Here is a 27,999-nt window from a genome sequence, read left to right as displayed (position 1 = left end):
CGTGCCCTACAATAGTACGCGGAAACTAAAAGGAAGTTAATTACTGACACACACAAAGACGGGAATCTCAAGATCCTTAGGCTGATGCCTGAAGCTGGACACAAAAGAGTTGATGCCCCGAGTCCATTTGTATGCAACCCTACAAAATGCAAACTAGTGTCTGGGGAGGGCAGAGGCCCTGGGGAAGAGGGGGCAGAGAGGACAGGGACGTGGGGGGGATCCAGGAGAACTGGGGTGACGACAATGTCTGCATCGTCGCTGCCGTGGCAATTCTCAGAAGCCGAAACACCGCGGAACTCAACCGAATTCTGTTGTTTAAAGGGGCGCGGCTTACTGCATGTAAAGCACACCTCAGGAATGGGACTGCAGGAAAACTTATAAAGCCACAAGAGAAGAGGAAGAAAAGCAAACAAGAGATGGCAATAGAGTTCTTCACACGGCTCTCTGGGGATCTGATCGATCTGCTAAAAACTGTACATAGTCAATGTATAAAATATGATGAGTTTGGTTTCAATACAATTTTTTAAAAAGAAAGAAAGTTCATTCACAAAGGGTGAGCATGTGGGCTGATAAATGCACGGGCAGAGTAGGGAGGAGGTCATTCCAAGAGCGGAGGGGGCCAGGAAAGTCTTCCGGGTCCTCTGCCCTCAGCCGCTGGGGCTTGGTCCTCTGGGCTGTAAGATGGGGGGCCTTGCCCCCGCCAGGGGAGATGGTGCTATGGAAGGCTCACATCCCTCCTGAATCCATATCCTGAAGCCCTGATGGCTCATGTGGCTGTATTTAGAGCTGGGGCTTCTAAGCAAGTAATTCAGGTTAAAATGAGGCCCTACGGCTGGGGCCCTAACCTGATAGGATTAGTGTCCTTATGAGACACCAGAAAGCTGGCTCTGTCTCCACTTCCCCTTTTCCCCACCCCTCTCACGCTGTAAGGACACAGCAACAAGGGGCCCATCTGTAAGCCAGAAGAGGGTTCTGGCCAGGACCCCACCATGCCAACCCCATGTGATCTCGGGCTTTCAGCCTCCAGAAATAAATGTCTGCTGCGTAAGCCCCCACCCCTGTGAGACTGCAGCAGCCCAGGTCCCCAATGCCTGTGCTGGTGTGCACATGTCCCTCCACGTTAAGTTCCACCACACACGGTGACTCTCACACTACCCTCCAGGCCTGGCTTCTATCTCTCTGGCAGCCCAGTCCCCTCAATGAACCAGCAGACACCCCAACCCAGAATTCTCCACCTCAACCCTCTCCAGTCTCCAAAGTCCTACGAGGGACAGTTGAGCCTCCCCGCTGCTGGGCCGGGCTACAGAGCTTGGAGGCTTCATGACTCCTCTCTCGTCCCCATATCTGGTCCACCAGCAATCCCAGTGGCTCTGTCTTTGCCAAGCGCCCAGACTGACCTCTCCGCCCCTTCTCCACCACCACCACCACTGCCACCGGACCCAGAGCCCACGGGACTCTTTCAATTTCCTCCTGATGACTGACCATCCAGGGGTCCCTGATGCAGGGAGGATGCTTCCTCCCTCCCCCTCATCGCTACACCTGAGCCAGTGTGGTCCCACAGCAGAGCCTGTGCGTCCCCTGATGCAAACCCCATAACCGTTCCCAGAGGCACTCGGTAGAGCTGAGCCCTCCTGATGGCCAGCAAGGTCCTCCCCAGCTCCTCCTCTTCCTCCCTGGCTCCCGAATCCCCCCTCCCCCGCCCTCCTCCATCAACTACCTCTGGGCTCAGGGACTCTCTGGGCTCGGGGACTCTCTGGGCTCAGGGACTCTCTGGGCCCCCCCGCCCTCCCACCCTCCTTCTCCCGGTTCCCCCCCTCACAGCGCCCTCTACCACCCACTGGAAACGGGTGCTCACTCCCCTGCTTTAAGCCCTTTTTGGGTTTTCCAGAACACAGAGGGCAAAGTCCAGACATCTCAGGGGCAGCAACCGCAGCTTCCCCGCCAGGGAACACGTCCACCGCGCTCCCTGTCCCGTCCTGCAGCGCCCCCCCACCCCGGAGAACGGGCGAGCCACCCTAGAGCCCTCAGCCGGCCCTCAGGGCTCCTTGTCCCCGAGACGCAGGAGGGAAAGAAGCAGGCTTACCTTTCGCCCAGAAGGCTGACCTAGAGCCCGCAGCGCTGTGATAAGGATCAAATACGCCCCGATCGATCGCTGCATTCCTAAGGGTCTCATGACTCTTGTCCAACTCACTGACCGCCCATACTGAACTGAATGACAAGCACCAGAGAAATCTCATGAAAGTGGTTTCACGAGCAGAAAGCTGAAGAAAGACATTTATGACCTAATACTCCCTGCGCGTCCCCTGCCCCCTGAGCCCAACAAAGCAGATGACTACCAGCTTCATGCAGCCAAAGTGCCGCTCTTTCTGTGCATGGGTGCTGGCCCCAGGCGACTCCAATAATCTCACTAAGCGTCATCGTACAGCAGCTCAGGAATTCTCTCTCTTGACCCTTGTGCTCCACAACCCCACAAGACCACACAGTTCCTCCTGTCCGGGGTCACCCTTCATTGTCCTAATTCCAGGTTGGCCTCCTGAAGGCTCTGGGGTCACGATCTCCTGGAAGTTTCCTTCATCACACGAGGCTGTTTAACCAAACATTCCGTGAGCATCTCAGGAGTGCCCACAAGTGCGCCCCAGTGCTGGGTAGGGAGGGGGAGCTGTTTCAAAGGGCTTCGAGCCGGCATACGCTGTCCCGCTCATTCAAAGCTTGGGATGGGGGGGCCCTGGGTAGCTGGTGTCTTCTGACAAATTCCCGCGGGGTCAGGGGGAGTTGATAAGCCCCTATCCTCTACGTTTGGAGCATAGCTGGGGTCTTGGGTGGTAAGAGCCCCTTCCAGCTGGGGGCTAACCCAGGGGTTCTCTGCCATCCCACTGGAAGTTCTAATTCAACTATCATTGCCGTGTTCTCTCCCCAGCGGGGCTTCACACCCTCCCAGAACTGAGAACCACTGGCCAGTCCAACGCTTTGACTTTACAGATAAGGAAACTGAGGCCAGGGGAGCCCAGATGAGGTGTTCAGGTCCTGCAGAGTAGGATTTTCTGACACCCTGGGGGGATTTGATTTTTTTTTTCTGACGTGCCCATGTCTTCCCACCATTACCCCTCTCAAGAAGGATGGATCGTCTGGGCTTCCCCAACTAAAGACGTTAGAAACTCAGAAATGTCGCCAAGGTTCAAGGCAGTGGGATCCCAGGTAGGGAGCTTGGAAAAGCAACCCCCGCCCAATGCCCACCCCCACCCTGGCAGGAGGAACAAAAGAGGGCCTTCTCCCCAGGAAACAAACCTGAACTTCTCTCCCACGCCATCTAGTGGCACCGAGAGGTAGCGGGGAAGACGAGGCTGATGGGTTCAAAGTCACTGGAGTGTCCACCAGGGAACCGGGCCTGCAGTCGACCACACACAGAGGGAGGTCCTCAGGCCAGACGCCCCGTGGACGCCGGTGGCCACAGGATTGTCACCCAAGAGATGAGACTTGAGGAAAGGTGGGAATTACATTAACTCAACTTTTTCCCGAGAAAGCAAACGGTTAGGAATGGGGGTCCCTCCAAAAAATTAAGCAGAGAATTACTGTCTGGCCCAGCGATCCTGCTTCCGCGGGTGCAGGCCGCAGAGGACTGAAAGTGGACACTCAAACGGGGATTTGTACACACGTGTTCGTCGCAGCTCTGTTCCTAACAGCCTGAAGGTGGAAATGACCGCGGACGGACGGAGAAAGGAAGCGTGAAATGTACACAGCGAGATGCGGTTCCGCCCTCACGAGGAAGGAGACAGGACGGGTGAACCCACCGTGGCTTCAGTGGGGCTCAGTGGAATGCGCCAGCGACACGCACGGACATGCTGCAGGACCCCGCTTCCGTGGCACAGGCAAGAGTCGAATTCATGGGGAGCGAGAGTAGACCGGTGGCCGTGAGGGGCTGGCGGAGGGCGATGGGGACTTTGTGCATCGTGGGGACCAAGTTCAGTTTGGGAAGATGGAAACGTGCTGGAGACGGGTGGTTGCACAACGCTGTGGGTGCACTTAGTGTCTCTGAACTGTGCACCTGAAATGGTTCAAAAAGGGAGGTTTTATGTCATGTGTATTTTGCTACAATGGGGGGGGGGCGCTGGGGGTTGGGGGTAAAAGCCGAAGTGCTGCGTCGGGCTGAGCTGAGCATCACTCCCCAGAACAGGACAGTCATTTCTCCATCCATTCGGGTGCCCAGTCATCAGCACACAGTGACATGACCACAGGCCAAAGACTGTTGCAGGCACTGGAGCTCCAGCGTCCAAACCAGACAGATACAGGGTCCTGTCGGGGTAGAGCCTACAGCGCATTAGCAGCCAGTAAATAAGCCAGAGGCAGGAATGAGGCCGTTGCTTTAGAAAAACAAAGTGAGGCCAGGCTGACACAGTGACCTTTGAAAAAGGGCCCTGAAGACGGTGAAGGGATACATGGTGTCCGGGGAAGGGGCTCAAGGGAAAGGGCTGGAGTGGGGGAGGGGAGCAGTGGGGCAGAGAGGAGGCCCTGGGGTCAGATCATGCACCCACCTCACCACTGTGAGGACGCTGGCTTTCCCCATGAATGAGATGGGAGCCTCGGGGTGGGGGAGTTTGGGCAGAGGAGGGTCTTGGGATGTAGCCGGATCACCGGGCTGCAGTGCGAGCGCAGACCAGAGAGGGCAGGCAGAGCAGAGAGACCAGTGGGAGGCTCCTCGAAATCCAGGCAGGAGCTAATGAGAGCGTGAAGAAGGAGGCGGGTAAATGGGCCCGTGAGGAGGGCTCTGATTCCGGATCTGTGTCGGCAGAGTCGCGGGATTTCCCGAGGCCTTGGGTGTGGGTCGTGTCATGAGGGACATGAGTCAAGGGTGACTCCCACGTGTTTGGCTTTTGTCCTAAGTGTCTAGAAGGTTGCGGACGTCCAATTACTGAGATGCAAAGGCAGAGAGAGGTGAGGGTTTGGGGAAAGAAGAATAAAAAATACCCTTTGAACATACTGAGTCTGAGATGGTTTTATGATGTCCACGGGGGGTGCAGAGGAGACACGGGAGTCCAGTGCTTGGGGACAAGTCCAGGCTGTGACGGGCTGGCGGATGAATCCGCAATGAGATCACACGGGGAATGAGTGTGGATGCGGAGGGATGAGCCGGTATGCGGCTGCTGGAGAGATGGAAAGACTCTGCGAAGGAGCCTAGGAAGGGCGTCGGGGAGCGGAAGGATAGCAGGGGAGCGGGATGTCCTAGAAGCCAAGAGATGAGTATGCTTCGCAGAGAGAGTGGTTGCTTTGAATCACATGCTGCTGTTGGGTCACGTTGATGAGGACCTGGTGACTGACCATTAGATTTGGCGACATGGAGGTCATTGACCTTGATGAGTGGGTTAGACCCTGACAGATGGGGATGGGAGTCAGATGGTGTAATTGTGTCGTTCCCGCATTGTTGAGAACCAAGATTATTGGTGGGGAAGAAAAGAGGTGCATGGAATAGCGAGCGAGCGAAAGAAAGATAGAGTTAGGGAAGGAGGTAGAGGGGAGGGAGGAAGGAAGCGAGCCAATGAGCAAGCGGACGAAGACAGCAGCACCCACAGTCCTGCCGAAGGAAGGGACCCCAGGTGTCTGGTGCGTGCGGGAACACAGCAGACAGAGGAACGTGCTGCACAGCAGCACAAGAGGGCATTTCACAAAAATATCTAGACGGCAGGAAACACCATGGGTCAAGCACCCCCCGTCCTTATCAGACCAATCGTAAAGGAAAGAGAAAACCCTTAAAAAAAAAAAAAAAAAGCATGGAGGGGAAACTTACTGATTGTTTAAAGAAGTAAAAAACATATTTAAACAATTAGCTGGGCAAAAAGCAAACTGTAGCATTCAGGGATGCCCACTCGTATGATAAAACGATCAAGAAATGTGGGAAAGTGATTATGATAAAAGTCGAGCTAAGCTACCCCTAGCCCTCAGAGGGGGACGGAGGGACCGCGCTTGGGACGGGCGCTCGGTGGTTTTGTGGGAGTGTTGGCCATGTTCTGTTTCTTGACCCCGTGGGGGTTAAAAGAGTGTCAGTTTTCTTGCTGCTGTGACTTGTGAAGGTGCACAATTGTCCCCTTGGGGGGCATGTTGGAAACACGATGGGTGTTCTTGTTGCCACTTTGATGGGGTTACCTCAGGCCTTTTGTGGCTGGGACCAAGTCTGCTAGATGTCCCTCCAGGAACAAGGACAATCTCACACAAAAAAGAATGGTCCCGTGTCTCCTGTGTTTTTCCAAACGTCCTGGCGGACATTAACGCAGGTGGGGGAAAAGTGTTCATGATTATCTGAGACCAAACATTCACATATGCACACAAAGGTTTTTACATATTAATTATAAGCCACTAAGCAATCGGAGGGAAGACTATTTCTGTGTCCTTGTCGGAGTTTCACTAAACGTTGACTGTTCTGAACTCTCCTGCCGCTGCCTACCGCGAGCCTGTGGCACCCATCACGGTCACCTGCCTAGAACAGTTCAAGTCCGTCGCTGTCCCATTCCTGATGATTCTCCAAACACTGTGCGGGCATGAGCTTCTGCTACTCCGTTATGTCTTTCGGTAGACTCAAACCTAAGCGTTTCTATGCTGGAGAATGCATTTGATTATCAATCACTTTCATTTCTCCCTCATATTATAGTTAGGGCATTATACTTTATTTCCCTTCAAAATTGTGTTACAAGAAAGTGGGATTATCTGTGAATTTCATTTCAGCACACCAATAAGTGTGTGACAAAATATTTATTAGCTGACGGATCCCACTTATATAAGGCATCGAAAGTAGTCAGATTCATAGAAACAGCAGGTGGTAGATCCCAGGGGCTGGGGGGGACGGGGACGGAAAACTAGAGTCACTGAATGTACAGAGATTCAGTTCTGCCGGCTGAAAACTTCTGGAGATCTGCTTCACAACAATGTGAACATATTTAGTACTATTGGGCTATGCATTTAAAAACGGTTAAAATGGTATTTTTTTATTTTATCATTTTTATTGAAATGTCATTGAAAGATGGTCATATCTATGTTGTGGGTTTCCTAACCTTATTTTTTTTTCAAATGTTATTAAAAGGAGGTAGTGGTTTCAATTGGTTTGAGAACAACGATCTTTATGAGGGTCCACACGCCAAAACAAGTGTCGTAACGTGGTCATCAGACCCAGCCATTCCGCTCCCTGGTATGGCCCCAAACAAACTTAAAGCGAGGATTCGAACAGCCGTAACCCACGGTCACAGCAGCACTGTTCATCCTAATCAGAAGGCGAAAGATCGCAGCTGTCCACCAACAACTGAACGCATAGACAACACACGTTCTATACCTACAATGGAACATTACCCAGCCCTAAAAAGAAATAAAATCCTGACATGCTACAACGTGGAGGAAGTTCGAGACACGTGCTAAGTGAAGTAAGCCAGGTACAAAAGGACAGATTTGGTCTGGCTTCACTTACATGAGGTCTCTGAAATGGGCAAATTCATAGAGACGGAGAGGACACCAGCGCTTAGTAGGGGCCGGGGGAAGGGAGACGGGAGGTTGTGTCATGGGGACAGGGTTTCAGTTTGGGAGGATGAAAAAGTTCTGGAGATGGAGGGTGGGGACGGCTGCAAGCCCAGGGGAGTGCGCATGCCGCGGAATTGTACACTCAAAAATGGTGAAAATGCAGGGAAAGCTGGGGCAGGGGGTGCGTGAAGCAGATAAGGGGGACTGGGAGCACACTCACGGCGATGGCGGCTCCGGACCGTGTAGAATCGTTGACTCACTCATCGCACGCCTGAAACGAATATCACACCGAATGTTCGTTCTACTTCGATAAAAACTTTAAGTAACAAGAAAAGGACATTCATAATGGAAGCCTCCTGTTAAGAGAGGTCTTAAGGATCTCAAAATCATATTCACGTCAAGAGCGCATCCGTGTGATATCACCGTGTCATTCCGTTATCGGTAACAAGTAAGCTGCATACGTTTCCTTAGGGAAAAAAATGGTCACAATGTTGACATTCGCGTTATGTGTTTTTATCACAATATAAAGGGGGGCAGGAAACATTATTAGAAAATGATCCAAACCGTCTTCAGCAGAACAGGAGCTCTGCTTTTATTTTTTCTCATCTGAATAGACACAAGCTGCATAAAAATCACCGACAATTTATCTAAATGCAGATTCCTGGGCGCCTCCCAACGTTCCCATGTGGTTGGCCCCTAAGTCACTCCTTGAGAGTGAAAGTCCCTTGTGGACTCTGGTCTGCTGTGGGCATCTGGCTGAGTCACAGGCAGAAAGGCGTTGCTTCCCTGCCTGGAGCGCCCACCGGTCCCCACGCTGCCGCAGGTGGTGGCGGGGGTGGGGGTGCCGAGAGGAGGAGGGTATGGAAGGACTTTGCGCCAACAAGCAAGACTCCGGGCTCTGTCCTACCCATTTGCTCACGCTTTCCTTCAGTGAGTCTCCAGCACCCATTATGTGACTACTCGTGGGACTGGGGGGTGGGCCACTCACCTGTCCTGCTTCGGTTTCCTGATCTAAGTAACACGCATGACATCAACTGTCTTGGCACATCGTCGTGTTAGACTGATTGACGCAGCTGAAGGATTTAGGACAGGGTGGTCCGTGGCCCATGGAGAGGGCTTGGTGGGGTAATGGCTGTCTCCATCATCAGGATTCTCTAAGGGGGAGCATCGGGGAGTGGGTGTGTTTTCTCCAGAGGTGGGACTTGACTTAGACCTCACGGCAGAGTGGGACGTGGCTGCACGCTTATGATACCGTGAGCACTTATATGGCCCTCCCTCTGCTCTTTACACACAGCACAAAGGGGTTACCGAGAAAGGGTGGGGGTTGGGTGCCCGCCACACAGAACCTTGTGTTGGAAATACAGAAAAGGACTCAGTGATATTTATGAGCCCATTAAGCGTAGATTGGAGTTCCAGGGAAAGGGGGGCCCATATTTGTCGTGCCAGATTTCTAGAAAGAATGGCCTGATGATACTCCCTTCTCGCCCACACCCACCCTTCCACCCCTGGCCCCCTCCCCCTCCCCTACAAGCTCTCAATGGACTATTTAGACCTTAACAACTCTGGAGAGCTATTATGATCTATCAGGTGAAAAAATCATTTGCTTTACAAAGTGGTGTGTGTGATTTTCACCATTGACCGTAATAGCAACAGAGAATCATCTCAGCCGGCTGCGTGCACAATCTGTGTGCTAAACTTCTCTAAGCAGGGATTCACACAATGGAGGGAAATAGCCCCCTGGGACCCACTCAGCGCCGTGGAATAAACAGCCTTTCGTAGACGGGCTGAGTGTGAGCCAGAACTATCGCTCAGGGCTCACACCGTGGTCGCTCTGGAAGACCACCGAACGCCCAGAAACCGTCTTCGAAAATCCTTTTATGGTAAGGGGGGGGGCCTCCGGGGATCAGGCACCCCACCAGCAAAGAGACTAAATGTTCTCACGTGCCATCAGCCAGCAAGAGAGAAAACGGAGAGGAGCCGGCCCAAGGGCAGATGCACCCCTTGCTTCTCCCTCCTTCATCACGGCTCCGCCCCAGCCTCCAGCTCCCCTCTCCCTGCCCTCTGAGACTCACCAGATCACAGCCACACTGGCTTCCTTGCTTTTTATGGACCATGCCCTTGCCCACCTCAGGGCCTTTGCACTTGCTACTGGAAGAACTCCCAAGTTGCCCCTCTCCGAAGCCTCCCCTTCTGTTGCTCCGTCTTATCACCTGCTTCCTGGAGTTTTCGGTCTCTTCGTGCATCACAGCACTTCTCCCAACCAGTCAAATCTCTGGATTCAGGAACATCTTCTGTCTAGCTCCCACCATCTCCCCAGGGCCCAGCGCAGTGTCTGGCATACAGCTGGAGCTCAATAAATATTTGTCCAGTGAACGAAAGAACCAAACACAGATCGTGTCTTGTTATCTTCACAGAGCTTACCTCCGTCTGACCTAAGCTTGTTCATTTATGTGTTTACGGGTTGGCTGGGGCTCTCCCCTCCCTGGAATAGAAACTCCAGACAGGCCGGCACCCTCTCCGGCTTGGCCCCGGCTGCACCCCCAGCCCTCGGAGTGGTGCTGGGCACAGGGCAGAGCATTAGTGAATCGATGCTGGACGTTGTGTGGCTGCTGATGAAATTCTGTCATTGTACCAAATTCTGTCATTGTACTGATTCTTGAAAAAAATGTTTTTGTAGTGGATACTATTCAAAAATTCAACACATTTTGTGGTGTGGTTGATCCCATAAACACATGCGCAGGGGCGCACACAATCCTCTTGTTAACCTGCACAGTGGGTTTGGACCAAGTATTTTGTCCTTCTGGGCCAAAGGCAGCATCTGCCTAATGAGATGGCTACGCTCACCGGCTTCGGAGACTCCTCCAGCTCTGGTCTCCTACCATGCCGTACATTCTACTCGACGGTACGTGGGTTCAAGCCACACTCCGTGCCAGCACACTGACTTCAGTCCCTGGGTGGATTCAGATACTTCCTGGGTACCTGGTGCTAGGTGACCCCTGGTGCCAGGTCCCACCCAGATACGTCCAAGGAGATGTTGTGGAAGCTCCACGGCTCATCCTGGAGTCAGAATCCTGGCCGCTCTCTGAGTGAGGAAGATGGACCCTGCCCTCCGACTCTGCCACCGTGGAAATCAACGGACCCAGAACGTTCCCTATTTAATAACTTGATGGCCACAGGTGACCCCTCTGAGGCCTTCCTGAACATGCCTGTTTGGCTCGTGGTCTGTCTGGTTCCATCCCGCAGCCAACCACTCTGGAGTCAACAGCTCCACGAGGCAGGAAAGCCGCTCGACCGCTCGACAGGTTGAAAATACCAGATTGGCTGGTGACCTTCAGTCTTTTGTGTCTCAATCAAAAAGGTCCAACCCAATCCCTAAGTAGCCACTCAGCACCTGTGGCACGATTGATGCTGAAGACTTAGTCTTTGCTCTCCAGAATCCAACATCAGGGCAGGGAGACAAAACATACGTGAAAAGTTGCATTAGAAAGCAAAGATTTAAAAAGAGAAAGAGGAGGGAGGGGAGGGGAGGGCAGGGGAGGGCAGGGGAGGGGAGGGGAGGGCAGGGGAGGGGAGGGGAGGGCAGGGCAGGGGAGGGCAAGGGAGGGGAAGGACCTAGTAACCCAGTAGAAAATGAGCAAAGAATATGAAAAAGCAGTCCCCAGAAGAGGAAACTCAAATGCCCATAAATATGAGATGCTCAACTCCGCTGATGATGGAAGATCTTCAGAGGTGTGACACAAGCAGAGTCGCAGTGAAGTCTGAAAAGACCAGAGAACGGAGGCTGCCCCTCGGCGCAGGCACGAGACCGGCTGAGTGCGCCGCGGCCTCGCTAACGGCGCTGGGGGCTGCGCGCCCTTCCAGCTCGCGACGCCGCCGGACAGAACCGCGCCCACGCTCCCAAGGAGACGCGGAAAGGACATTCACGGCAGCACAGTTTTCACATTTGTATGAGACAGACCCGGGCCTCTGAGGGGTCGTCCACCGTGTGACGGGATCCTAGACAGTGATGTAAACACATGAACCGCATCTGCACGGATCCACGTGGCCCGTCCTCTGAGCAGGCTGGTGACAAAAGCAGGTTCCAGAACAATGGAGTCCGTATAATACCATTTTCGCACAACCTAAAACACGGAACCAATGGCATGTCCTGTTTATGACGCCTGCATAGGCAGGAGAGCCGCCAAAACACGCACGGGAGTGCACTGTGGGCGGGAGGAGGAAGGGGCTAAGGGTGGAACGTTCGTTGTATCACGAATGGTTTACGTCCTTAAAAACACAGCAGAGAGGTTAGAGATAGAACACACGAACCGCCCTGGTGCTGATTATCCTGGTGTCCACCGGGAAAGGGCACCGAGAAGATGTGGCCACCAGCCGACCCATGGGCCGGACCCAGGAGATCACACCCCCTCCCCCATCCTTGGAATGTGGGTTCTGCTTGGCCTTCGCCCTCCCAGAGGCTGCCGCAAGGACACAGCCTTGAGGCAGGGTCGCGGTGTTGAGAACACCTGCACAGCACGCACCTGTCTCTCCCTGTCTGAACTTCAAAGATGTGGCCGGCGGGGATGACTTGTCTTGCTTCCGCCCAAGACAAGCCTCAGATAGAAGGTCCTTTTGCTTATGAAAACTGCCACCTGCCAACCTGGAAAGGCCTGGCTCTTTCTTCTGTCTCCCCTGGCCTTCTGTGTGCAAGGGGCCGCTTTCAGATTCCACTGGGAAGCTCCCGAAAGGGTCGAGAACCAACAGCGCCTCTTCTGTTACCGCTGGAGCTCTTCCATACATTTTAAGAATTTCAAAATTAAGCACTTTTAAAACAACAACAAAAAAAAGGTAAATAATTCTCTTGAAAAACGTAAGAGAAATATTGCTCCTTAATATAACAGCAGGAAGCCTGAATAGGGCCGTGGGGATCCTTTAATAAATAACCTCCTGGTGTTAGGAGCCAGCTGCATCGTGAAGGAGACAGAGATAAGGGCCTGCGCAGCTTGGCGGGAGAGGTCGAGTCCGGGCTGGGTGGTGAAGAATGGCGTGCAGCCTGGGTTCTCTGGAAGCAGACGCTGGGACAGAACGTGGGGTACCAGATGTTTCTTTAGGGACCCACACTGTGAGGGGTGCCCCTGTGGCTCAGTGGGCTAAGCGTCTGCCGTCTGCCTTCGGCTCAGGTCATGATCTCAGGGTCCTGGGATCGAGCCCCGCGCGGGCTCCACGCTCAGCACGGAGTCTGCTTCAGATTCTCCCTCTGCCCCTTTCACTCATGCTCTCTCTCTCTCTCTCTCTCTCTCTAAGACAGACAAAAAAAACTTAAAAAAAAAAAAAAGAGAGAGAGATCCACACTATGAAAGCAAGGAGGGGCAGGCGCAGCACTAGACAGAAGCAGCGCCGTGCCCGCCCAGTAAGGCCAAGGCCTACTGTTATCAGGCCCATGTGTGCCCCGCTCACCAGGTCACCGAACGTGAGCTGCCTGGAAAGGGCGTGGCTTTGGCAAGGGGGCTCTCAGCCGCCGACCCTTGGGGGCTGGCTGTGGACACTCCCTGTGCTCCCCGGGCCTGCCCGAAAGCCTCGCTCCGTGCCCGCCACACAGACAACGTTTTCTAAATAGACTTTACTTATTTTAAAAGTAGCTTTAGGCTCACAGTAGAGCTGAACAGAAAGTGCAGAGCGTCCCCAGGCACAGCCTCCACCATCTCCGCCATCCTGCCCCGGAGCGGCAAACTGCTTACAATGAGTGAACCTACACTGACGCGTCGTTCTCACCCGAAGGCCACAGGTGCCGTGAGGGTTCAGTCCCAGTATTGGGCATTCTACGGGCTTGGACAAAAGCAGAATGACACATATCCGCCCGTACCGGCTTATCCAGAGTAGTCTCGCTGCCCCAAAGCTCCGCCGTGCTCTGCTTGGTCGCCCCTCCCTCCTCCAACCCTTGGCAGTTACAGATCTTTTCAGTGTCCCCACGGTTTGCCATTTCCAGAATGCCACAGAACTGGACTTGTGCAGTAGGCATGTGGTCTTTCTAGGCTGGCTTCTCTCACTTGGCGTTTAAGGTTCCTCCGTGTCTCACATGGCTTCAGAGCTCGTTTCTTCTAGCGCTGAATAATGCAGTATCTTCTGCAATTTGGAAGTTTGCAGCACCACGCTGCTTTTATGAAGGCTGTATTAGTACCTGTTTTTGCTAAAGGAAAGAAAGCTGAAAACGACTGTTCCTTTCCCAGAAAGAAGGGGGAGGAGTCGGAGGATGAGGAGGAGGAGGAGGAGGAAGAGAACAACAACAACGACGACGTAAAATAGGGTTTAGTGGTTGTCCATTGAGGCAGTGCACACCCTGAGCAGCGGGAATGGGGCTGCCAAGGTCCTGCCTGGGGACCGTACTCAGCATCTCAGCATCAAGCTGCCAGACTTTGAACTGTGAGCATCGGTGCTGTATCTTGAGTTATTTTGTGTGTTTGTTGGCCAGATGTGTCCCAAGTTATGAGGAATGGGTAAGAAAGGTTATTTTGGGGATCTGGAAATGCTCAAAAATCTTCCCATCTCTGGGGTGCCTGGGTGGCTCAGTGGGTTAAAGCCTCTGCCTCTGGCTCGGGTCGTGATCTCAGGGTCCTGGGATCGAGTCCCGCATCGGGCTCTCTGCTCAGCGGGGAGCCTGCTTCCTCCTCTCTCTCTGCCTGCCTCTCTGCCTACTTGTGATCTGTCAAATAGATAAATAAAATCTTTTTTAAAAATTTCCCGTCTAAATCAATGGTAATTGCTTCATTGCTTCACACCATTTTGGCTTCCACGCTTTCATCAGAACGTCCTCATTTCGCAGTGGGTGGGGGGACCCTGCATTTCACTGTCTGGACACACCAGTTTGCTTATCCATTCCCTGAAGAACGTCTTGGCTGCTTCCCCGTGGTGGTGATGATGGACCAAGCCGCTGTAAACATCCGTGTGCAGATTTTGGGGTAAACAGAGTTCTCAACTCCTTTGCGTCAACGCCGAGCGCTGGATCATAGCGCGAACGCACGCTTAGCTTTGCCAGAAGCCGCCCGGATGCTCCCCCAGAGGCTGCGGCGGTCTGCGCCCCCGCCAGCCGTGAGCGCCGGTGTTGCTTCACGTCCTCGCCAGCACGGGGGTGGGGGGGGTGGTGGTGGTCTTCTGTCTTCGTCTTCGTGGACCTCCGAGTAGCTGCACGACAGCGCTGTCTCACTGCAGGGCCCACGGGGCTCTCCGCACCGGGTCACGGGGTGGCGGCAGCTCTGGCCCGAGAAAGTCCCGGCCGTCCTCCTCCTCCTCCTTCTACCTTCCTTCCTGGATCTCCTTCTCCATGCCTTCATGGGTTGAGGGGCCAAGGGCCACGAAAATAGTTCCCGATCTTGTCTATAAACTCTCCAGAGTGAGAGCTAGCATCAGGCTTTGACAATCTACGGCATCTCGGGTCGCCCTTGAAATCGCAACGTTAATGGGCTTTTCCCTCTCAAGGAACCCGTCCGTCCTGGGCTGTCCTGCGAGGTAACACGAGAGAGGAAAATCTGGGACCAGGTGCCGTGGTTTCCACTCACCACCCAACTGCACTGTTGTAAAGAAATTCAAACAGCAGAGAATCACGGATGTGTTTTTGGCCCTGCTGGACAGAAAGGAAACCAGGCACCCCATCGGTTCCCACCGTTCTCTTATTTATACCGTACACCTTTCTCCCACAAACATTATGTGATTTTTCCAACATTTGTTCTCCTTTGGAAATAGAATTCTGTTTCCTTTCGTCTGTTATGAGAAGGGCCTCTTTCTGTTCAAGGGCATGCCATGTTCATTAAGGTAGTTAAGAGTCCGTGCTCAGTAATGCATCCTTTTCTGTATTCCTTGTCTGAGCTGAGACCCCGAAAGAGGGATTCGATGCCCAGAGTTTATTTGGAAACTGTGTCAGCTTCCTAGGGCTGTTGCAACAATTTGCCACAGCCCAGGTGGCTTATAACAAAAGCGAAGAGAAGTTCTCCCTCACGGTTCTGGAGATTAAAAGTCTGAAATCAAGCTGCCAACAGGGCTGTGCTCTCTCCGAGGGCTCTGGGGGAGAATCTGCTCCAGGAAATCCTCTTCACTTCTAGTGGTTTCTGGCGATCTTCGCTATTCCTTGGTTTGTGGATAAATCACTCCAATCTCTCCTTCCGCCTTCCCAGGGCCTTCTCCGTGTGTGTGTCTCTCTCTGTATCTCTTCCCCTCTTCTTAAGAGAACCCCCTAAGCCAATATGACCTCATCTCGAATTCATTACACCTGCTGAGACCCTGCATCTGAATCAGGTCAGAGCCACGGGATGGAGATTGAGGACTTCAACGGACCTTTGTGGGTGGCCACCACCGGAGCCGTAGTAGGAGGTGACGGATCCCTGGGAACTCCAACGGGGTGGGCTTGGATGTGCGGGAGGGAGAGAAAGGATCAGCATAGAGTGTACCCGCGGGGGACCTGGGGCTCAACCCAGCTGCGCTTTTCCACCTCTTTGCGATCCAACATCAGTCAAGGGCTGCTTTGACCCTCCATTGACTCTCCTACACTTCTGGCTCGGTTTGCTCCGTGTCCCGGCCCCATAGGGTCCCGGAGCCAGAAAAAAGTCCTCAAGACAAGAGTCTCCAGTGCTTGTGGTAAGCAGCTCTCAGTGTGTAGAGATGAGGGCCGCGGGGAGGAGGAGGAGCCAGCTGTGTCGGCCACACACCCCAGCAACTAGTCTAATTCTATGCAGTGAAAATCAGAACGAAAATATGAGAAATCTGACCCACTTCAGTGCCACCTGAGGTCTTTAATCCTTACCTATCAACTCAAAATGCTAGATGTGGACACTCACAAGGAAGCCGGAAAATTCCGACGCAGGGAGGTCCTGCTACGCAAGCGAGCCCACCGCGTCCTGCAGGGGAGGCCCCCTCGGTGTTAGCTGGCTTATGGGCTGTTTCTACCACCTCGCCCTCTTCCTTTTGGGTTGAAAGAAGCCAAAGCCCCAAGTCAAGAGTTGGAAATCGCACCCCAGCCCTGCCACCTGCCTTATCGGACCCTTCGCACAGACATGTAGTCAGCACCTCCCTTCCTAGTGCACGAGACAGAAAACGGTCGCGGTCTCGGCACATCTCCCTTTCAGCCGCGGCCGATCATTCTGCCGACGGATCCGATCCGACTCTTGGCTCTTACGCTGACAAACCCCAAGGTTCTGGAATGACAGTGTAACGCGCTTCCTTCAAAAGTGATTAGCGCAACGTACTCACCAGGGGAAGGCAACAAGAAGGAAGAGAGAGGAAAATCTGAGTATCTTCGGCACTTCCCCAGAGACACAATTAGGGCATCTTGGCAATCGTTCGTTTTTAGCTCAGTTGTAATTCTCAGTAGCAAGTAGCACTACTAAGAAGGAAGGAACAGGTATGAATTCATAAACAGACTCACCAAGTAATGGTAAGAAATAGAACGAAATCAGCTTGGGGGAGGGAAAGCAGAAATCATCCCACGGATTGGTGAGTCCCACCATAATGGTGCCATCTGGCTGTTGGGCTTCAGGGAGGTCCGCCTGCTGACCAATAGCCTGGGCAGGCTGCCGTTCTCTGGTGCCAGGGCCATACGGGACCGTCCTCTTCTGGGGGAAGCCTTCCCAAACAGGTGCAGCCCAGAGCGCCTCTCTGTTCTCAGAACTCTGGTATCTGTCAATTACAGGTGTATTGGATCCTTTCTAAATATTCCCAGTGAGACTATGAACGTGAGGGTAGAGACCCAAGCCCTCCCCCACATGTCTAGAATTGAGTCCTGATTTCACTAAGGTTACTTAAGAAATCGTTGCTACTTTCATTGAGATGTATTTCCTTCTTGCAGAAAAGACACCCATCAGCCCCCTGAGTGGACACTTGTAGATCAAGATCATGAGCCTCAGGTCATTCAGAGCTGAGCGATCAGAGATGGGGGAGGGAAGGCAGTGGGGTCCTCTACAGTCTCAGGGTCACTGAGGGTCGGGAACCCTGCGGTGACTCAGTGAGGGTGATCGTGGTGACGGTGTTGGGAGCTAGACCTTGTTGGAATTCGGTGTCTTCACTGGTCTCATTGGGACTTTACTGAGGGTAACTGCTTTGCCTTCGTGTTCTAGTTCTTCTTGATGTAATGAAGGTTCGACAGAGAAATCCTAAGTGACCCTTATTTAGGCCACAGAGAGAAGCTTGGGGTGTGCGTGCACGGGAGCCTCTTCCACCAGGCAGTGTCTCAGGGAGGGGGAGGCTCATTCACTCATCCAGCAAAGGGTCACGTATGGCACTGGACACCGTGCAGGGAAGGGGGCTCTTGTGGGTGGAGAGGGGTAACTACAATTCAACAGAGCGACGTGAGGCGTAAGAAGTTCCAAGAAAGTTCTTGGGAGCACTGGGCCGGTGTGCAAGTGTCTGAAGCACAAAGACTTTGAGTTGACCCCCTCCCTCTCGGGATTTCCACCCGAAGTGTAGGAACCGGAGAACCCTCGGGAACCAGTGAGTGTCCGGCCAGGGTTCCTTGTCCTTGCCTTCCTCGGTTCACACACATGTGTCCGTTTACATCATAGTCTAATACGCTGTCTTTGCTGATTTATACACACTGTGTCGTTGATCAAAGGGTGTGGTGGGCAGGCACCGTGGGCATCGCGTGTAAAACTCGCTGCACCATGACGAGGAGAACTCCCTGAAGTGGCAGCAAACGTGGCAATGTCCGGGTGGCCTCAAGCGACTCTTCTCTTCCTCAGAGGGGACAGCGGTATGCAGGGACTTTGGTTCTGGCGTCCAGGAAACACAGGTTCAGGGCTGGGCTGGGGCCAGGCCCTGGAGAGCCAGCTGCGCGGCTCGGGCTGTGGGTTCCTGGCTCAGACTCCGCCTCAGGTGCTCACCAGCTTTGTGACAGGCCCAACTGGCTCTCAGCCCTCGGTCTCTCTACCCTTTTAGGTTGTTGGAGGGATTAAAGGAGCAAACATGGACGTGGGGAGGGTTGACTACTGTGACCTAATTACCATCCTCTTTCTCCTCCCCAAGACCATGTGACCGATTCTGTCCCGACTCCTTCCAGCAGGAGGGATTTTAGGCAGGTCAAGAGAGAGGGGAGAAGCCCACCCCGGCCAGCCTGAGTCCACGCTGATTTTATTTACTTATTTTTTATTGATTTGAGTGAGAGCAAGCACGAGTCAGGGAAGACGCAGAGGGACAAGCAGACCCCCCCACTGAGCACAGAGCCCAACTCGGAGCTTGATCCCAAGATCCTGAGATCATGACCTGAGCCAAAACCAAGAGTTGGATGGTTAACCGACAGAGCCCCCCTGGTGCCCCAAGTCCAAGCTGGTTTTAAAATGAGGGCTGGTTAATACTTTCCCAGCACGCTTTGGAGGAGGTATGTGGGACTATTCCTTCCTTTATCTGGAAAAGAGCGAAGCCGGGAGCTTGGCTGTCATCCGCCTTCAGTGGGAGGGGCCGGCCCGCAGGGTGGGGCGGGGAGAGGGATGCTCAGGAACACGCTCAGTGTTCTTCACGTGCGGTTAAGAGGCCCACCGAGGACGACTTTCCCGCCGTCTATTCCTGGCGCCTTTTGCCCTCCTGCAGCCTGTGGCTGATCCGTGCACCAGAGCTCAGCTGGCAGGGTCTGGCTTTAAAGGAGGGAGAGGTGACTGGATTTTTCTGGCAAGTTTGAGCTCTGATTGGCTCAGATGGGAAAGTGATGGAAAGGAAAGAAAAAAGGAGGGAAATTTGGTGGTGGTGTGAATGCGGAACAACATTTTGAAATAAAATCTGAACCCCTGCTCTGGTCCCAAAGGAAAGCAAAAATGGCTTGTGAAAGTCAAGTGCATTTTTTTCTCTATTAAAGACTGCCATACATTCAACTTGCTAAGATGGTTAAAGAAACAAATATTCAGTAATACTTGTTAAAGAGAGTAAAGCACACTGTGTTCGTGCGTAGGGTCTACGCGGAAGCGTAGGAACTTCTGCCACGCTGGAGGGAGACGGGGCTCAACTTGGAATACAGCACGGGTAAGTGGGGGCTTCTGGCCGAGGAGCAGGTGGGGGTCAGTGGATGCAAAATTATCGAGGGAACATCAGGGGTGGCGGGGGGAGGTGGAGCTAAACCAACCTGATGGGGTTCTTTGCTGAAGACAGGTGGTTGTGACCAGACGTCACCTTGGGGGGGGGGGGCTGGAGGATGAGAACGAGCAGATCCCAAGGGTGATCAGATGTGCGGGGGTGGGGACTCCAGTTAAATCGACTTAGCCGGGTGTCTGCTTAAAACCAGGCTTTACAAAGAAGCGCACCTACAGGCAGTCCTCGGAGAAGTTCCGGGAGGCTGACTAAAAGCATGTTTGTCACCACAAAATGTTTTCTTTTAAAGCAATGTAACATGGAGACCTTAGGAGGCAAACTATATGCTACAACTAAGTTACCCACAAGTGATTCAAGAAAGATAAACTCGTTTCAAAAGCATCTTGAACTAAGTTTATTCAGAGGTATAGTATTACATTGTGTGCTACTTATTTTTTTTTTAATTTTAACTTTTTGAGGGGGGAGGGGCAGAGGGAGAGGGAGAGAATCTCAAGCCGACTCCATGCGGAGCCCCACATAGGACTCAGAATCATGAGCCTGAGATTATGACCTGAGCCGAAATCAAGAGTCAGACAATCGGCCAACTGAGCCATTCAGGCACCCCTAAAAATTTTAACTTTCAAATGAGAAAGTATAAAAGAATGCATAGAAATAGGAAAGACACAAAAGAACCAGTACTGTATGATTCCACTTAGGTAGGTACTTAATACAGGTTACCACGGGCTAGGGAGAGCAGAAATGGGAAGTCATTGTTTAACGATACAGAGTTTCTGTTTGGGGTGATGAAAAAGTTCTGAAAATGGATAAAATGATCAATTTTATGTTTTATAAATTTTAACGCAATTTAAAAAATCAATTTAAAAAAGAATGTGTAAGGGGCGCCTGGGTGGCTCAGTGGGTTAAAGCCTCTGCCTTCAGCTCAGGTCATGTTCCCTGGGTCCTGGGATCCAGCCCCACATCGGGCTCTCAGCTCAGCAAGGAGCCTGCTTCCTCCTCTCTCTCTGCCTGCCTCTCTGCCTACCTGTGATCTCTGTCTGTCAAATAAATAAATAAATAAATAAATAATCTTTAAAAAAAAAAAAAAAAGAATGTGTAAGTCCGATTGCAAACCCAGCCCTGTTGAACCACCATGCCAATCTGCTCCCTTAGAGTTGTGCAGTGCACAACCTGTACAATGCAGCCCTGTCCCAACACTCTATTTCCTGACAAAAAGATAACAATATAGGGGCTGGAAGCAAAAAAAAAAAAAGGATAACAGTACCTGTATTTGCATATTATGTTTCTTTAAGGTAATGCACAAACATTCCTTCTCAGTTGATTTTCTGTTCAAAAAAGGTAAACAAAGGCAGAGAAAAAGATCATCAGTGCACCAAAACCACAAAAGTTACATTCAGAGAGAGAGAAGAGCGGGGAGGGGAAGCAAGTCAGGGAGTCTTCAAGCAGAGGTGATGGAAAGGGGTGGCTGGATACAGCAGGTTGTGTTTTGGAAGCGGAGTCAACCGGAACTCCTCTGTTGCAATGTGGGATTTGAGAGAAAAGGAAGAATCAGAGATGATCTCAGCCCATGGGGGTGCCATTCAGAGAGACGGGGTGCTGGAGGGCCACAGCTGGGTGTTGGCAGAATGCCGTCTGAGATGCGTTCAGACATCCACACGGGAATGGCGAGAAGGAAGTCGGACGTAGAGTCTGGGGCTCATGAGAAAGATCAGGACAGAAGGTGCATTTTGAGTTCAAGTTGAAGTTTCAAGAACATACCAGAACCCTTGGAGAGTGTAGACAAGAAAAGAGGAAAGAGTAGGCAAGAGAGACCTGGAGAACGCCAACACTTAGAGGTCTGGGAGGAGCTGAGAAGGGGCACGCTCTGAGGCAGATGGAAGTCGAGACAAATCCCCCGAGTATCACAGTACACTACGGAAGGGAGTATTTCTTTTCTTTTTTCTTTTTTTGAAGTTTCACTTATTTAAGTAATCTTTGCACCCAGCATGGGGCTCAAACTCATCTGTAATCGAGAGTCACATGCTTTTCTGACTGAGCCAGCCAGGCGCCCCCAGAATTAAGTATTTTGAGGACAGAGTGGTGGGCCGTGGCAAAGGATACTGAGCCTTGCAGCTTTGGGCGGTGGGAATGAAGTAGTTCTCATTTAATTGTAGCTATGTTCTCCATAAAACACGAGGCAGTTCTCAGCTGAGTACTGAGTTATCTCCATAATGCTACCATTATGCAGATAACTACGGAGAGACCTAGGGCACTGCAGAGACACCGTTAACCGAGAGGGGACGGCTGCAGGAGAGAGACCAGGAAGGGAGGGTCAACGGTGAACTCGGCTTCGGGGCTTCGAGCTTGGAAGTCTGAGACACCTGTTAGGCATCCAAATCCCGATGCTGTGTACAGGACCGGGGTTCAGGGGAGAGGTTCAGGCTGAAGATTAAAATCTCCCACCATCTTCTCCGTGAGCCTTTTGTTAAGACAGCCCACACAGATGCCCAAATTAAAACAAACCCTTTGTGCCCCAGTTTGGGATGCAGAAAATAACTATAACTAAAAACCAAGGAGGAGTGAAACAGAGGCCAGCTCTCAGCGGAGGCAGAGGGTGGGCAGGGGGATTGCCAAGGGTGAGCAGCAGCACGCCGAGAAGATGAGGAGGACACTAAACCAGGACTGCCCCAGAAAAGTGACAGCCAGACGTGTGGCATCCTGGCTGGTCATTTTCCTGAGACGTGGTTTAGGAGCAGGAGCCCATGCGTGATGTGGTCATGGGAGCACCGTCTGCAGAGGGATTTCCTGGGCTTGCATTCCAGACGCCATTTCCTTCAGCCTCAGACAGCAGTTCGATGTCTCTGCACCTCCATCCCTGTATCTGTTAAAATAGACGCGTGCAGCTGCCCACTCCCTGGAGTTCCTGTGCGGGACGAAATGCTACAACCGCCTGGCCCCGAGTCCGTGCTGCACAAAGGTGAGCTCTGGTCATGGGGTTTGTCTCCCCGACTTCTCTGTGACCCCATGAGAACCTCAGACCCACTCCCACTTGCATCACTGCTCATAGTACGGCGGGAGGGTGGTGTGCTGAGCTAACCAAAAGGGCTCCGGTGCTCCCTCCCATGGCTCCGAGGAAGGGGGCGGTACTACTCACTCGCCCTGCACCTGCGCGCATCCTTCCCTCCCTCCCTCCTGCTCTCCTGGGGCAAGCATCCCCCTGGTGCGCTGGGGTCCGGCCTGCATCTTCTCAAGGGCTGCATTCCATTCACCGCCCCTTCTTCACCCTCAGCCTCCCCTTAGACCTCCTCCACTTTGAAAAACAAAAACAACAACAAAAGCCCTCCACTCCTGCACATGTTGCCCCTGCAGCAATTTCCCAGTCTCTACACATCTGTTCTCGGCCCAACCTCTGTGATGTCTCCAGTAGCTCTCGCTTTCTGCAGCTTCTCTGCTGCTCATCTCTCAATGCACTGCAAAGTGCCACAGTCAACCCTCCCTTTTCCAAAATGGTTTTCTTTCTTTTCTTCTTCTTCTTCTTCTTCTTTTTTTTTTTTTTTTAGCATCACCCAGAGCCCATTATTTTGCTAGATCCAACTGATGTATAATTGTCATCTAAGGTAATCCTTCTGCACACTCAAGACCCCCAACCACGCCCTTTGTTGGAACACTGGACGCCTTCTAGCTTTCTGCCCACATCCCAGACTGGCGGCCCTCTGTCTCCCTAGCTGGCTCACCAAGGATTCTTAGCGCCATCGGAGCTCCTCAAGAACGTGCCTTATGACCGCGAATCCCAACCCGAGGCAACTCAACCCTTTCAAGGCTTCGGTTACTCCTCAGACACCCAGGACTCCCAGCTCCAACCTCCTCTTTGAACCGCAGACCCACGTGGGTCTGTCAGAGGTACCGCACAGCAGTATGTTCAAAACGGAACTCACTGCCTCCACTCCCTCCCCAGACCCAGGCCTCCTCTGATGTTGCCTTTAGCAAAAACAGAGAAGTGGGGGTCATTCTTGACTTTCCTGTCTGGCAACCCTCACATTTTACCGATTCTACCTCCTCAGAATAGATTAAATGTCTGCCGAATCCACTCGCTTCCCGCCACTGTCCTTGCTGAGGGAAGGAGGCCCTGTCCACAGGACTCCACCGGGACCCCGAGGTCATGACCTGAGCCCAAATCAAGAGTTGGGCTCAACCAACTGAGCCACCCAGGTGCCCCACCTTTGCCAATTTTAATCTGTATCCTTTCTTGGTAACAAACTGTGACCATGAGCACAGGCACTTTTCTGAGTTCTGTGACTCCTTTGAGCAAATTTTGAACCTGAGAGTAGTCCTGGGGACCTCCAGCACATCAGCGAGGGGTCAAATGCTAAGAATCACAATCATAGTCTTGGATATAAAAGAAAGGAAAGAAATGCGAGTAATCTCAGTTTCTGGTAAGACTAGATCTATATCCCCAACCCCTAGGCCATGCTGATAATTGTCTTAGGGCTGGGCTGGGGGAGATAGAAGGAGTAGGGGAGAGTAGAAGCTACCGGAAAGTGACATCACACGTTGAGTATGAGAACTTTAGAGCTGAAAGACACCTTGGAGAGAGTGCCTTGTTCCAAGTCCCTCCTGCGGCAGAGGAGGCGACGGAAGGACGTCCCGGGACATGAAATGAATTGACCCAGGTCACGAGACTGGGTTCAAATACGTCCAAAGCTGACTGAACATCAGGTGCCAGGCGCCCGACCAGGTTTGAGGGAATGAGTTCCCTGGGTTCAAACAATGTTTGTAAGAGGCTTGTAGAGGGGTGGGTGGTCGGCAAAGACCGGAGGACACCACCAGTCTTGGGCCACTGGGTAGGTGCTGAATGAGGGAAGACAGTCACCGTGCGAAAGGGGTGGTTCTCAGAGCTTGGCTGCTGCCGGCCTGCAGCGCCCCCACACTGTGCAAAGCAGGGAGGAAGGGGCTGTGCTCTCCGTTACTGTCGGATGGGAGCTGGGTGTGCAGGGGATGACACACATCCCCTGTGTCGTGGGAAGGACACTCCACGGGAGAGACATCTGACTCTGGAAGCTGCCTCAGGGGCCCAAATCTCCCTTCCGGGCCCAGGTCTCCCAGACAGGGCATCTTGTAGCCCCCTCTCTTTCATAATGAACTAAATTTCCCCTACCCGCCCCCGACACATGCAAACCTCAGAATCAGAAATGACGTGCCCTGAAAGGTCTGCAAAAGCATTTTGTAACCTTTTTGGAAATTACCTCCATTTGGAAGGGAGCCTCAAGTACTTCCCGAGAAGGTGGGATTCTAGGGTGATTCGAGAAAAATTTTTCAGTAACGGCTTCCCCCAATTTTCTTCTGAGCAAGGAAGATGGAAGACAGAAATTAGCATCTATGAAGTGTGCAAAAATGCCTAGGCACATGCTAGACCCTTTGGTCTCAATGACAGGCAACTTGGCAGCACTTGGGAGATGGACAGCAGCGTCCTCATTTAACAGATGGAAATTAATCATCATCATCATCATAATCAGGGACTCAGGAAGATCAAGTAACTTCACTGCTGGGTAATAATGACCCTGGAATTGAGCTAGCTCGGTCAGACTAAGAGCACTGGGACTTTTCCTCCGAGGGAAAATTTCTTTGGCCCCAGCTTACAGACCAGCTCTGGTTAATGAACGCTGTGTTGCAGGAAGATCTGGCTGAGGCCTCGACAAGGGGGCAAAGATTTCATTTAATCACTCCCACCTCCTCTGCCCAAGGCTTCACGAAGCACACGGTTTGATATGAAATCGGTGCTTCTGCCTGGGATTACTCCACGTGAATGCGGGAAAAGCAAGGCCAGTTCAGCCGCCTGCTATAATACAGCCCTCAATTTCTCCTGCCCCTCCAACTTAATGTCCTCATTAAGAAAGAAGGCCACGGGATTCTTCTCCAACGTGAGTTTAGCATCGACAGTAGCGGAGGCGTTGGGTAGCTGAGGCTCCTGCCGACACTGTACTTAAAATAACAGCACGAAGTCCCAGCTGCTGAAACAGAGACACTCAACTACGGTGGCTTACTTCTTTCCTGGTCACCAAACAGTCCCAAGGGCCAGGATGGTGACCCGGTCCCTTTCCGGCTCATTGCCATGCGGACCCCGAGTGCGTGGTCTTCGTCCCAGAGTAAAACGGCGGTGGTGAGCACACTCGTGCTACAGCTCGCAAGAAGGGCAAGGAGCCCCATTCTGGGACCAGAGCTCACCTTCCATGTCGGGAATAACCTAGAAGTTGTACCACAGTGTCTGCACGTGTCCCAGCACGTGGCCACCAGGCCGTCCCTGCAACAAAGGAGATGGGAAGTGTCATTTCCCACCAAGCTCCACAGCATGTTGATTCCTGCGGAGGATGCAGAGAGTGGATCCTGGGGGCCAGGTGGCACCCTCAGCCATGGTCATGGTCACAGCCTGAACCTCTGCTTTGCTTTATAGGTAACAAGTGCTTTTGCACCTACTGCTTCATTCCACCCAGCGACAAGCCTTTGAGTAATAACATTTCTCTCATGTCATGTGTGAGAAAATGCGGCCACAGGGGTGAAGGGGCTGGGCCAGGGCCCAACCACGGAGTATTAGACGCAGGGCGAGAACGACCCCAGTGGTGATAAAACACGGGTAGAGTCAAAAAGAAAAAAACCTGTTCCATCTGCTCCAGCCACTTATTAAAGCAATTAATAAGAAGGAAGGAACCGAGGAAACGGGAGGAACAGGGCAGGTCCTTGACCACAGAGGCTTTGTGGCAGTCGGGGAATTCAACAGGGATCGCAGGACAGTGCGGTCAAGGCAGGCAGGGCACAGTGACAGCAACGGACAGAGAAGGGGCCTTAAGACACAGAGAAGACAGTGATGACTCCCGGGGTGGGGCAGGGTGCGATGAAAAGTAAATGCTAGAAGTCTAGAAGTCTCTAGCGGAAAGTGGACGACCTGAGAACCTGGCCAGCATTCATGCTCCCACAACCAGGAAATGAGAGTTCACATCCCACAGGACAAGTCTTGGCCATGGGACATGGAGTGCCAGCACACAAGTGCTCGCTCTCTGTCCAGACTTGTACCGTCTGAAGTCCACTCTACGTGCTGCTGGGAGGTACAGGGGGCCAAGCCTGTGATGGTTAGTTTTACATGCCAATGTGGAGGGTGTTTTGGATGAGATTAACGTTAGAACAGTGAACTTTAAGTAAAGAAGAATCCCGTCCATAACATGGGTGGGCCTCATCCAATCAGTTGAAGGTCCAAATAGCGCAAAGACTGACCTCTTAGAGCAAGAAGGAATTCTCCAGCAAACTGCCTTTGGACTTCGCTCTCAAGTCTTGAGTCTGCCAGCCCACACTGTAGATTTTGGACTTCCTCGCTTCCATAATCATGAGCCAATTACTTAAAATCAATCTCTTCTGCTTACTTCTCTGGAGAACTGAGTAATACAGAGACACAGTGATCAACATGAGAATGACACTTGTACTGGCTCTCCTCCTTTCCCGCTGCACTCTCCCAGTCTGTAGAATCCCTCACTTTCAAAATAAACCAGGAAGACATGTGCACACCCTTATCTCTAGCTCGCCTTCTGGGTGTTCCCCACCCAGTCCGCGTATGGCAATCAGTATACAGGGGCACTGATGGTTCATGGGGAGTCTGGCCTTGCTCCCACTGTGCAAGGGAAGACTGTGTGCGGCTCCATGGGGCCTGAAGTGCTCACAGGTGCAAGCCAGGTCTCCACGAGGGAGAAGCAGGAGCCACGGGTGGGACCACCAGCATGCGCTGGGTCACCTTGGAGGCCAAGGGGAATGAGAACATCACCATGGTGAGGGCAGCCAGTTTTTGGAAAATGTGATTGATTGCATGATGCTCCCCATCTGGTTCGAAGTCTCTGCAGTATTCTGGTCCTCCTGGTGCCTCGGTTTCTGGTGAAGTGAAGACCAGAGTAGCTGAGGGTCTCATTGGAGCAAGCCAAGAAAGACTCTGAAATTCAGAACGACTAAAGGAGGGAGGAGTTAACCAGAGCTACTCCTTGAGAGAGAGGGTATCACGGGAAGAGGCATGAGCCAAGGCAAAGCACCTGGCTAAGCAGCTGGGAGAGAAAGATGGAGTGATAAAGAAGCAGGACACATTCTGCAGAGAGCAGCTGGCTGGACAGAAGGACAGGAGCTCAGAATTCCACAGTCACCACTGAACAGTGTCGGAAAGCTGCTAGGGAGGGGAAAGCAATGTTGACCTGATGTGCGTTTCACCCTGTCTGTGCTGATCTGCAGACCCATTCTCCAGCGTTCCCGCCAGAACACCCAGCAGATGCTCAGCGGCTGTATTGGCCAACCAGTAAGTGCGCCGTGTCCATCAGGCCACACGGAGCATGCTTGAGCAGGGAGCGTCAACTTCTAGAGCAAGCAAAACCCCTCGAAGGTAATTCTGGAGGCAGAACACTTTTGTTTCCTAGGAAGAAAGGAACCTTTTTAAAGAGAAGATGAGGGGCACCTGGGTGGCTCAGTGGG

General features: G+C 52.5%; 1 long non-coding RNA gene across 5 annotated transcripts; it reads right to left on the bottom strand.

The window, feature by feature from the left end:
* Positions 1–27,999, bottom strand: LOC116592647. Of its 5 annotated transcripts, XR_004286561.1 has the most exons (6): positions 26,770–27,999; positions 20,792–20,852; positions 7,715–7,765; positions 4,963–5,138; positions 2,084–4,042; positions 1–795 (listed from the first exon to the last, which is right to left on the bottom strand). It is a non-coding gene; the product is annotated as an uncharacterized LOC116592647 (long non-coding RNA). The 5 variants fall into 5 exon arrangements; XR_004286559.1 differs by lacking the exons at positions 7,715–7,765; positions 20,792–20,852; positions 26,770–27,999 and having other exon boundaries at positions 2,084–2,584; positions 3,286–4,042; positions 4,963–5,445; XR_004286562.1 differs by lacking the exons at positions 7,715–7,765; positions 20,792–20,852; positions 26,770–27,999 and having other exon boundaries at positions 2,084–2,208; positions 3,286–4,042; positions 4,963–5,445.

This window comes from Mustela erminea, chromosome 6, assembly GCF_009829155.1.
Source record: "Mustela erminea isolate mMusErm1 chromosome 6, mMusErm1.Pri, whole genome shotgun sequence".
NCBI lineage: Eukaryota > Metazoa > Chordata > Mammalia > Carnivora > Mustelidae > Mustela > Mustela erminea.
Note: the sequence above shows the minus strand (reverse complement) of the source record. Positions and strands in the feature narration are given on the sequence as shown.